This window comes from Hibiscus syriacus, unplaced genomic scaffold, assembly GCF_006381635.1.
Source record: "Hibiscus syriacus cultivar Baekdansim isolate YM2019G1 unplaced genomic scaffold, ASM638163v2 tig00004045_pilon, whole genome shotgun sequence".
Taxonomy (NCBI): Eukaryota; Viridiplantae; Streptophyta; class Magnoliopsida; order Malvales; family Malvaceae; genus Hibiscus; species Hibiscus syriacus.
The window spans coordinates 160-9381 of NW_024061996.1; the positions used below are offsets into that span (position 1 = coordinate 160).

Below are 9222 nucleotides of genomic sequence, written 5' to 3' on the forward strand. Positions count from 1 at the left end.
AATATGTCACCTCTGTATCTGAGTCAGGATCCGATTGCCCGGAGAATTCTGATTCTGAGTATTCCACATCCATCAATTCGATGCCGGCTAATGTTGGATTTGAAATTTGGATTAAAAACCTCAGTAGCATTCGTGAACGACGTGATAAATTTCTGAAATGGGCGGGTTTAAGTGTAGATCAGACTGTCAGGAAGGTCCCCTCTAACTTGTGTCGTGATGAAATTGAAGTAGAGACTGATAGAATTATGGAGAAGAGTGGAGCTGTCTTAGGATCATCAAGTTCTGATGATATTTTTTCTTCCAGTCAGTCTTACATGTCTTGTTCATCAAGTGATGCCAGGGAGTTGTTAGATGCGGCATTGGATGATAATCTGTGTGTAGGATTAAAAATTTGGATGATGGGACAGAGTTCATCGTGGATGAACTCAGTCAGGATGGAACGCTCAGGAACTGCGGGAAGTAGGGTCTAATCATTTGCTTACTGTTGATGAATTCGAAAGGATGCTTGGCTTATCCCCTGTAGTTCAACAAGCGATGCGACGGGAAGTCAAAGGTGTTTCTGATTTAGGGCCAGAAATAAACAGGGTAAAAGGGATGGCTTAGACGGATAGGTGCTGTTGCTTGCATCATTGATAGGCAGGTTGGATATGCTGGTATGATATCCAATGATTGTCATCCAGTACAGAGGCTAGGATTCAATGGTTCGAGTTAGATCATACAAGAAGCAGTCAAAGGAGTTCTCAGCTCTTTACAAGGGGCAAGAGATCCAAGCCCATGAAGGGTCAATCTTAACAATGAAGTTTAGCCCTGATGGTCAGTACCTTGCAAGCGCAGGTGAAGATGGTGTTGTGCGTGTGTGGCAGGTTTTCGAGTCTGAACGATCAGGGAGTGCTGACATTCACGATGTCGATCCTTCATGTGTCTACTTCACAGTGAATGACTTTTCTGAATTGGTTCCTCTTAATGTGGACAGAGAGAAAGATGGCAAATCAAAGAGAGTGAAGAAAATTCCAGACTCAACTTATGTCATTTTCCCTCAGAAGGTTTTCCGAATTTTAGATAAACCTATCCATGAGTTCCGTGGCCATTGTGGGGAGGTCCTTGACCTCTCTTGGTCAAAGAATAAGGTCAGTAATTGCTATCAAGTTTGAAACAACTTGCTATCACTTGCTAGAATTTATTTGGTTTGTAATTAAGATTTATTTAATACAGCATATTCTATCATCCTCTGTTGATAAGACAGTTCGCTTGTGGCAAGTTGGATATGACGAATGTCAAAAAGTATTTGCCCACAATAATTATGGTAACATAGTTGAATCCATGCTTGAGTTTTATCATATCTTATTTTCGGTTATAGAAATGTCTATTAAGGTGAGCAATCACCTTTGGCTTTGTGATTTATACCATTATAATTGTTCTTGTTCTTATTGCTCTGTGAGACAGTAACATGCATTCAATTTAATCCAGTGGATGATGATTACTTCATAAGTGGTTCCATAGATGGGAAAGTGCGCATCTGGGAAATTCCAGGTGGTCAAGTTGCTGATTGGACTGACGTGACAGATATTGTTACCGCTGTCTGTTATCGTCCTGACGGAAAGGTTCAGTGGAGCTTTTCTTAACCATGTTATTTAGCAATTGACTTTTAGGATTTTGAGTTCATTAATTCTCTTATTCTGTCTGCAGGGTGCAGTTATTGGTTCTATGAATGGAAATTGCCGCTTTTATGATGCTTCAGGTATATCTTCAGTTTACTAGTTCCCTTTATGAAAAATCAGTTAATCCGATACTGCTATTCTGGGATCTGGAAACTTTTACTCTTTATCTAGCTGTCACTAGGACAAACCATACTCTTCTTAGATTTGAGTTTGACCATTTTTAATACATTGAAGTAGAATGTTGAGAGGATATCAGTCAGAATTCGTTTTTGGCTGAAGGAAATTAAAAACTTCAAAAAAAAAAATTCTTTTCTGTTAAACATTTATGTGTCAGAAACTTGTAAGTTTGGAGTCCTGCAGAGATCAAGAGGAAATGAAAAGATTATCTGCTGCCTGCTAATACCACTAGATCTAATTTTTGGTGAAAGAGTTGGCCTTCTGCTAAAATTGTATCATCCAAGTTGTTAATAAATAACTTGGGTTTCCTTTTGCAATAAGAAGGGGGATGCGGTGAACATCCCTTTTGAAATTCCTTCTTTGTACTTTCTGTGGAACCTTCTTGTTTCATATTTGTGGCTTCCATCTTCTTTAAGCTGAATATTTTTGTACTTATGATTGACAACATGGTAGTTGACAGGTAATTTGCATGTTTTATCTCATCCAAATACCATGTGCTCTCTAACAAACCTATCATAAATGCCTTTTTGGAGGTTAAATTTGTTTGGGAAATACTAACTGGTATTATTTATGCGAATCAGATAACCATCTGCAACTTAATGCTCAAATATGTTTACCCAGTAAGAAGAAATCAGCATGCAGTAGGATAACTGGATTTCAGGTATGATGATTACCATATGTTTTCCTCAGTCTGCTGTTGAAATATATGTCCTTAACCAAGATTCCAAGCATTGAAAATTAATAAAGAGATTATTATGTAGTTTGCACCTGGACCCGGATATTAATGGTTACTTCTGCTGATTCACAAGTTCGAATCCTCCATGATGTTGATGTGGTCTGCAAATTTCGAGGTTGGTAGTTATTTGCCTGATTAAATTGGTATGTTAATGATGCATTGAGATGGAAAAATAAGTGTTGCAAGTAGGAGATATAGTAAAAATTTATCAAAGTTTGAACAACCAGAAATGGAGTTTTTGAAGGAGATTTTCTCAAACTCTATCATATGAAGATTCTTTTCCCCTTTTGGGTCTTAGGTGAATGGGAAGTGAAGGCATACATGTTTTATCGGTTGGGAGGTGTGGGGAATAAAAAGAAGGAACGATTTAATACATGTTTTAATTCATTGTTTCCTTACCAAAATGGATAAGAAATTACTACATAAAATTTGGGTGTTTTGGTTCACTTTTGAAACTCTTATTAGCTTGCTCAGTGATTTACTCTTTTGTTACTTGGCTATATGTTGTCTACAGGTCTGCGGAATGCAGGGAGCCAGATATCTGCTTCATTTACCTCAGATGGAATGCAAATTGTTTCAGCAAGTGAAGATTCTAATGTCTATGTGTGGAACAATGTTATCCAGGATGGCCTGGTTCCCCAATCAAAAAACAATTGGTCTTGTGAACGCTTTTTCTCAAATAATGCATCAGTAGCCATACCTTGGTGTGGCATGACATCTATAAACTCTATTTTCTCAAATATGGCAGGAAGTGTGCCATCACCCAAAGTTTCTTCTAGCACACAGACATGTAATGGGAGTACTGGGGTATTACAGTCTGAGTTAAGTGAGAGCTCTCAACACAAATTACCATTCTCCTCTTCTGAACGTTTTTCTCTGGGCCATAGATTTTTCTCCGAATCTTTGCCCAAGGGTACTGCAACCTGGCCAGAGGAACAGCTCCCCCCTCCAAACTCCTTGGTTGTATCATCTGCAATGTGTAAATCTCAGTACAAGTTGCTTAAGACATCTTGTCAGAGTGCATCTCATTCTTGGGGCCTCGTAATTGTAACAGCTGGTTGGGATGGACGGATCAGGTCATTTCAAAATTATGGATTACCAATTCACCATTAGCTTTATTGAAACGACTTCAAAATTTTGCCGTGGTTGTTTTTAGCAAAACAAGAATGATGTCACAGATATTGAAGCTTTCGCTGTCCAGATTTGTGGGGCTAAAATCATTTATGCTTGGTTGATTTCCAATTTGTGCATCACCGGGTGTAACTTACGTCCAAAGTGGTACCAGTGGTATTGAACCGACATACATAAGTATGAGCAGTAGATCTGGATATCAAGGTGATACTTTTCCTTTTACCGGCCAACTAAGGTTGTCAGGCTTGTTACAGTGGAATTAAATCTTAGTTATATTCAACATTCTTTTCATGTACTTTTAGTTGAACCGGATGTCTGAAAATGGCCAGTTGGATTTTATTGGATATTATTCTTTAATTTGTATATTGAATATCCACATTACATGGTCATACCAATTGATTGGTCCCATTTGAAGTTGTCTATATTGCTATACAACTGGAGATGTTTTGATGGGGTCTTTCTGGGAGACAACTAATCGGCCAGAGTGCGCGCGAGGAGTAGATTTATAGCTGGTGGACAAGAACTACATCCGAAAATACCGATGGGGTTAGTTTGCTTTCATGATTTGTTGGGTAGTTGAATAATAATTGGCAGTCGCAATGCATTAACAGGTTTTGGACCATACTGGCGGCTGCTTGCATTTGTCAAAATATTGGTTTGTCTATTTCGATATTCCACTGATGTGTTACATTTGGATTGCTGTTCTTATGTCATTAGGCCAATGCTACGTCTTCTGTCTTCAACCTATGAGAGGTATTTGGTCTGAAAAACATTGGTTTCTTAGCATCAAACCCATTGTGATGAAGTTAAGTAGTAATTGACTAGAAGCTCTGTATTTAATTTTTGATTACCCAACTGCAATAATTGGATATAGAAAAGAATTCTTTGCATATTAACGTTACCTTTTTTTTCTTTCTGAAAATTAGTACAAAACTACAATGTTGAGGTAGAGAGGATACAATATGTGAAAATGCATTAAAATTTTAATGGCGGATGTGCAGTGTTTATATGGTTTGGTTTCCATTCCCTCTTCTCGGTGGTAGATTTAGTGAATTTATCGAATTTGATTGTTTGGGGTCTTGGCATACATGTCATTATATTATTTAGATATGGACTAAAATTTTGATTGACCTATCTTTGATATGGTTACTCTTTCCTTCGTTAACCAAAGCCGATGGGCTATTCGTATACAGGAGACCGAAATCTGATTTCACATGTGGCCGAAACAAAAAGAGTGGTGGATATGGGAAATACTACTGTAAATGAGACTAGTTGAGTTTGTTTGAAACTGAGTTTTGATTCGAAAGTTTATGAGTTAGAATTATTATGTTCGACTTAAACATGAAATTAAAGATTTGAGTTTGAAATAATTTAAACTCAAGATTTTTAGACTTATTTCGGTTGGAATTCTAACTCGAGTTCAATTCAAGAATATGAACTTTAAGTACAAAAACTTATATTGTATTATTTTTAGAGAAACAATGTATAAATGTTAATATTATTAATAATTTAATTTAAAAAATCAAAATTTTAATATATTATTTTTCATGTTGCTTGTCAACTTTTTAAGTTGTTCGTCAAGTAGCTTATTTACGCGAGTTAAGGATTCGAGTTGAGTTTGAGCTCGAATCAAATCTATTTAAATTGAGTGTGACCAGTTTTGATTGAGTCGAAACTAAACAACTTGTGATATGTCTTATTTTATTTAGTAGCTTACGACATGTTTTATCTCATTTACTTACATGCTATCTATTCATTTACCATGTTAGGAGATCAAAGGAAAAGAAATGTGGGATTTTATTACTCCAATCTTTTCTTGTTTACAAATACAATTTGCCAATTCCAATTAAAGAAATGGAGCGGACCATATAACACACTTGCACCCAAAGCAAAATACTTGGTGAGAAATATCAAAGAAATACACAAGGTGATCTAGCAGTGAGGCAGGTCTGTAGGAGGATGAGGCAAAGTCTCGAGCTCTCCCTTTCCATTCTCCACTGACAACACCGCGACTAATCCCCACGATTGGTGTATGTCTAAGTGGCAATGCATAAACCAAACCCCTAAATACCACTCAAACAAATCACATTAGTTAGTTTAACAGCAAATATAAGATTTCAATTTTGATTATGAAAAGAAATACATCTTACCTGGATTGTCAGCAACAAACCGAATTACTGCCCATCCGCCAACGGAGACACCGATTGTGTTCCTATAAGGTGGATTGATCAAGTTGAAGTTTACAATCTGCGGATCGAAGTTCTCCGAACCATATCCGACAACATAGAAACTGTATCCATGGAGATGAATCGGGTGGTTTTCAGTTGTGACTGTGCTGGTGTCCTGGAAGATAATTTGGACCCTGCTTCCAAATTCGATGGCCTTGGTCCTAGTTCCATTGATGGCCTGTGTGTTACTAGGAGCATTGTTTGGTGCCCCATTGACAAAGTCATAGAATTTAACGGGTGCCCCGGGGAAGTCCTCGGTGAAATGGCTATCGATCTTCTTATAGTAAGCTTCTAAAACAGATACAGTAGGCTTCACGAAGGATGTATGCTCATGGAAGCTGCAAAATCAAGCCTAAAATCAATTAATCAAAGTGATGTACCGATGCACCAATCCATGCATCGATGCACCATGAATTAAATTGAACATCGAATGCATTTCATGCATCGATGCACATACCATGCATCGATGCACTGAGGATTTTATGAAAACATCGAATGCATCGATGCACTCTGGCTATTTTGAAATATCGAATGCACTTGATGCATCGATGCACTCTTAGTGCACCGATGCACTAAGGGTCCAACGGTCAAAATATTTGAATTTTACAATGATGCACCGATGCACCATGGGTATGCATCGATGCACTGACGCTCCCAACTGCTTTAATTAATTGTTTTCACACTTAAATGACTCTATTGACTCCACTAACCATCCCCAACGTTCAGAATCATTTGAAGGAGTATTTAAACAAGTCTAGAAGCCATTGATCAACAACTATCAAGAAGAAATCATTTTGAAAGAGAGAAAGCATCAAACATCAAGTTTGTGCAATTCAAGCCAAATTTCCTTTCAATATTCATTTTGCTTTCAAGAACACAATTTGTGCTCAATTGTAATTATCTTTGAGTGTTCTTATCTTGTTCTAGAATTTTGCAAACAATCTACCTTGTGAGGATTTCCTTGTAAGTGTGCAAATTTGTAAATCGATGTGCAAATCTTTTCAATTTTCTACAAAAGCTTCCATCAAAATTTTAATTGACAATTCACCCCCTCTTGGTCTATTCCATCGATCGATTAACTCAACAATTGGTATTAGAGCCTCACTCATTTGAAGGTTTAATCGCCTCTTGAGTTGATTCGGTAAGAGTTACATCGATTATCAAGTCATCAATGGCCTCTACTTCAAATGTCGACTCCGGTCTCGATTCGATGCCCGTCAACAAGCCTCATTTCTTCAATGGAGCTAACTATGCCTATTGGAAGAATAGGATGATGTATTTCATTCAAGCAAGTGACATGGGAGCATGGAATATTGTAGAAGACAAATATATCAAGCATCTCACCCATCCAAGATTGTGGAGTGAAGGAGAGACAAGAATGTTCCAGCTCAACTCCAAAGTCATCCCTATCATATTTTGTGCTCTTGGACCAGATGAATATGGAAGAGTTTCATCTTGTACAACCACCACAGAAATATGGGATAAACTACAAGTCACTCATGAAGGCACCGACGAGGTAAAAGAATCTAAAATTAGTCTTCTAACACATAGCTATGAAAATTTCAGGATGAAACCAAATGAAGATATCAAAGCTATGACGGATAGATTCTTTACGATTGGCAATGGTCTCAAATCATATGGAGAGATTATTCCAAACGAAAAGCTTGTGAGGAAGTTAGTTTACTCACTTCCAAAATCGTGGCAATCCAAGAAGACGACAATCATCGAAGCTAAGAACCTAAAGTCCTTAACTCTTGAAGAGCTAATTGGTTCCCTCTTCACTCATGAAATGATGCTTGAAGATGAGGTGGACCTCGATAGGATTGATGAGACACCAAAGGAGAAGGAAAAGAAGAAAAACATTGGAGTTGCTCTCAAATCCACAAAAAATGAGAGTGATTCAGATGAAGATGGCGGGGAAATGGCATTGTTTGCCAAACGGTTCAGAAAAATGATGAGACTTTACCGAGGAAGAAAATTCAAACGAAATGAAGGCCTAAAATATGAACCAAAAGAGAAGGACCCTATCATTTGCTATGAATGCAAAAAGATGGGGCATATCAAATATGATTGCCCACAATTGAAGAGAAAGGGTCAATCAAAGAATAAGCACAAGGCTCATGTGGCTAAATAGAGTGATGAAGAAGGTTCCGATGAAGAGGAACAAGAAGTAGCAAACTTATGCTTAATGGCATTCGGGGAAGATTCTAAGGTAACTTCTAACTCATCTGAATTAGATGATTTATCTTATGATAAGTTATTAGAGGAATATAATGGGTTGGCTTCGGATTATGAGAAATTGTTTTTAAAATATAAAAATGATGTCTCAAAATTGAAAAATGAAAATAAGCTCATATCCAAGACCAACAATGATTTTGAAAGTAAAATCAAAGATTTGCAAATCAAACTAGAAGAGTTTGAAAGAAAATTCGGATTTGCAAAATTTACTTTCAAAGGTCAATGATGATCATCAAAAGAAAATTGATGATCTTAAAGCTTCTTTTGATAAAGTTGGAACAAAACGTTTTGAAAATGGAGAAAATTCAAAATCCAACTTTGTTAGAAAAAGTTTTAAAAACTACAATCATAGATGTCCCCGGAAGAACCTCTAATGGAAAAATCGTTAAAAGTATATGGGTTCCTAAAGGACTCATTACTACTAAAGATAAAGATATCCTAAACAAATGGATACCTAAGGGGACTAGGATTTTGGAAACTAATGAATATGGACCCAAAAGAATTTGGGTACCAAAAATTAGAAATTAATCTATGTTTGTAGGAAAAGGAACATTGCTATAAGGCACGAGAAACAAATTTAAACTCATGGTACCTTGATAGTGGATGCTCAAGACACATGACCGGGGACAAAAGCCGGTTCATAGAGCTTAACGCCAAAAATGGAGGAGAAGTGACTTTTGGTGATAATTCAAAAGGTCACATCGAAGGTATAGATACCATAGGTAATACCTCTTCCATACAAATTAAAAATGTTTTATATGTGAATGGATTAAAGCATAATCTCTTAAGTATTAGTCAATTATATGATAAGGGATTCAATGTCATGTTTGAAACTAATGGTTGTAAAGTTATTGACATTGCATCTAATCGGATTATGCTTGTTGGTCATAGAATAAGAAATATTTACATGGTGCATTTAGACTCTATTGATATGACTAATTTATGCCTAGTTGCTAAGGATGAGCATGATAGTTGTTTATGACATAGGAGACTAGGACATGTTAGTATGAGTGTTTTGCAACGGCTAATTCAAGGAGATTTAGTTCGAGGGTTG

General features: G+C 36.9%; 1 long non-coding RNA gene and 1 pseudogene across 1 annotated transcript; one reads left to right on the forward strand and one right to left on the reverse strand.

Annotated features, from left to right (window-relative positions):
- The first annotated feature begins 698 nt into the window (after positions 1-698).
- On the forward strand, positions 699-3750 carry LOC120187991 (annotated as a pseudogene).
- A 1730-nt stretch (positions 3751-5480) lies between these two features.
- On the reverse strand, positions 5481-5927 carry LOC120188083. The gene is made up of 2 exons (XR_005522383.1): positions 5853-5927; positions 5481-5765 (listed from the first exon to the last, which is right to left on the reverse strand). It is a non-coding gene; the product is annotated as an uncharacterized LOC120188083 (long non-coding RNA).
- Positions 5928-9222: the final 3295 nt, after the last annotated feature.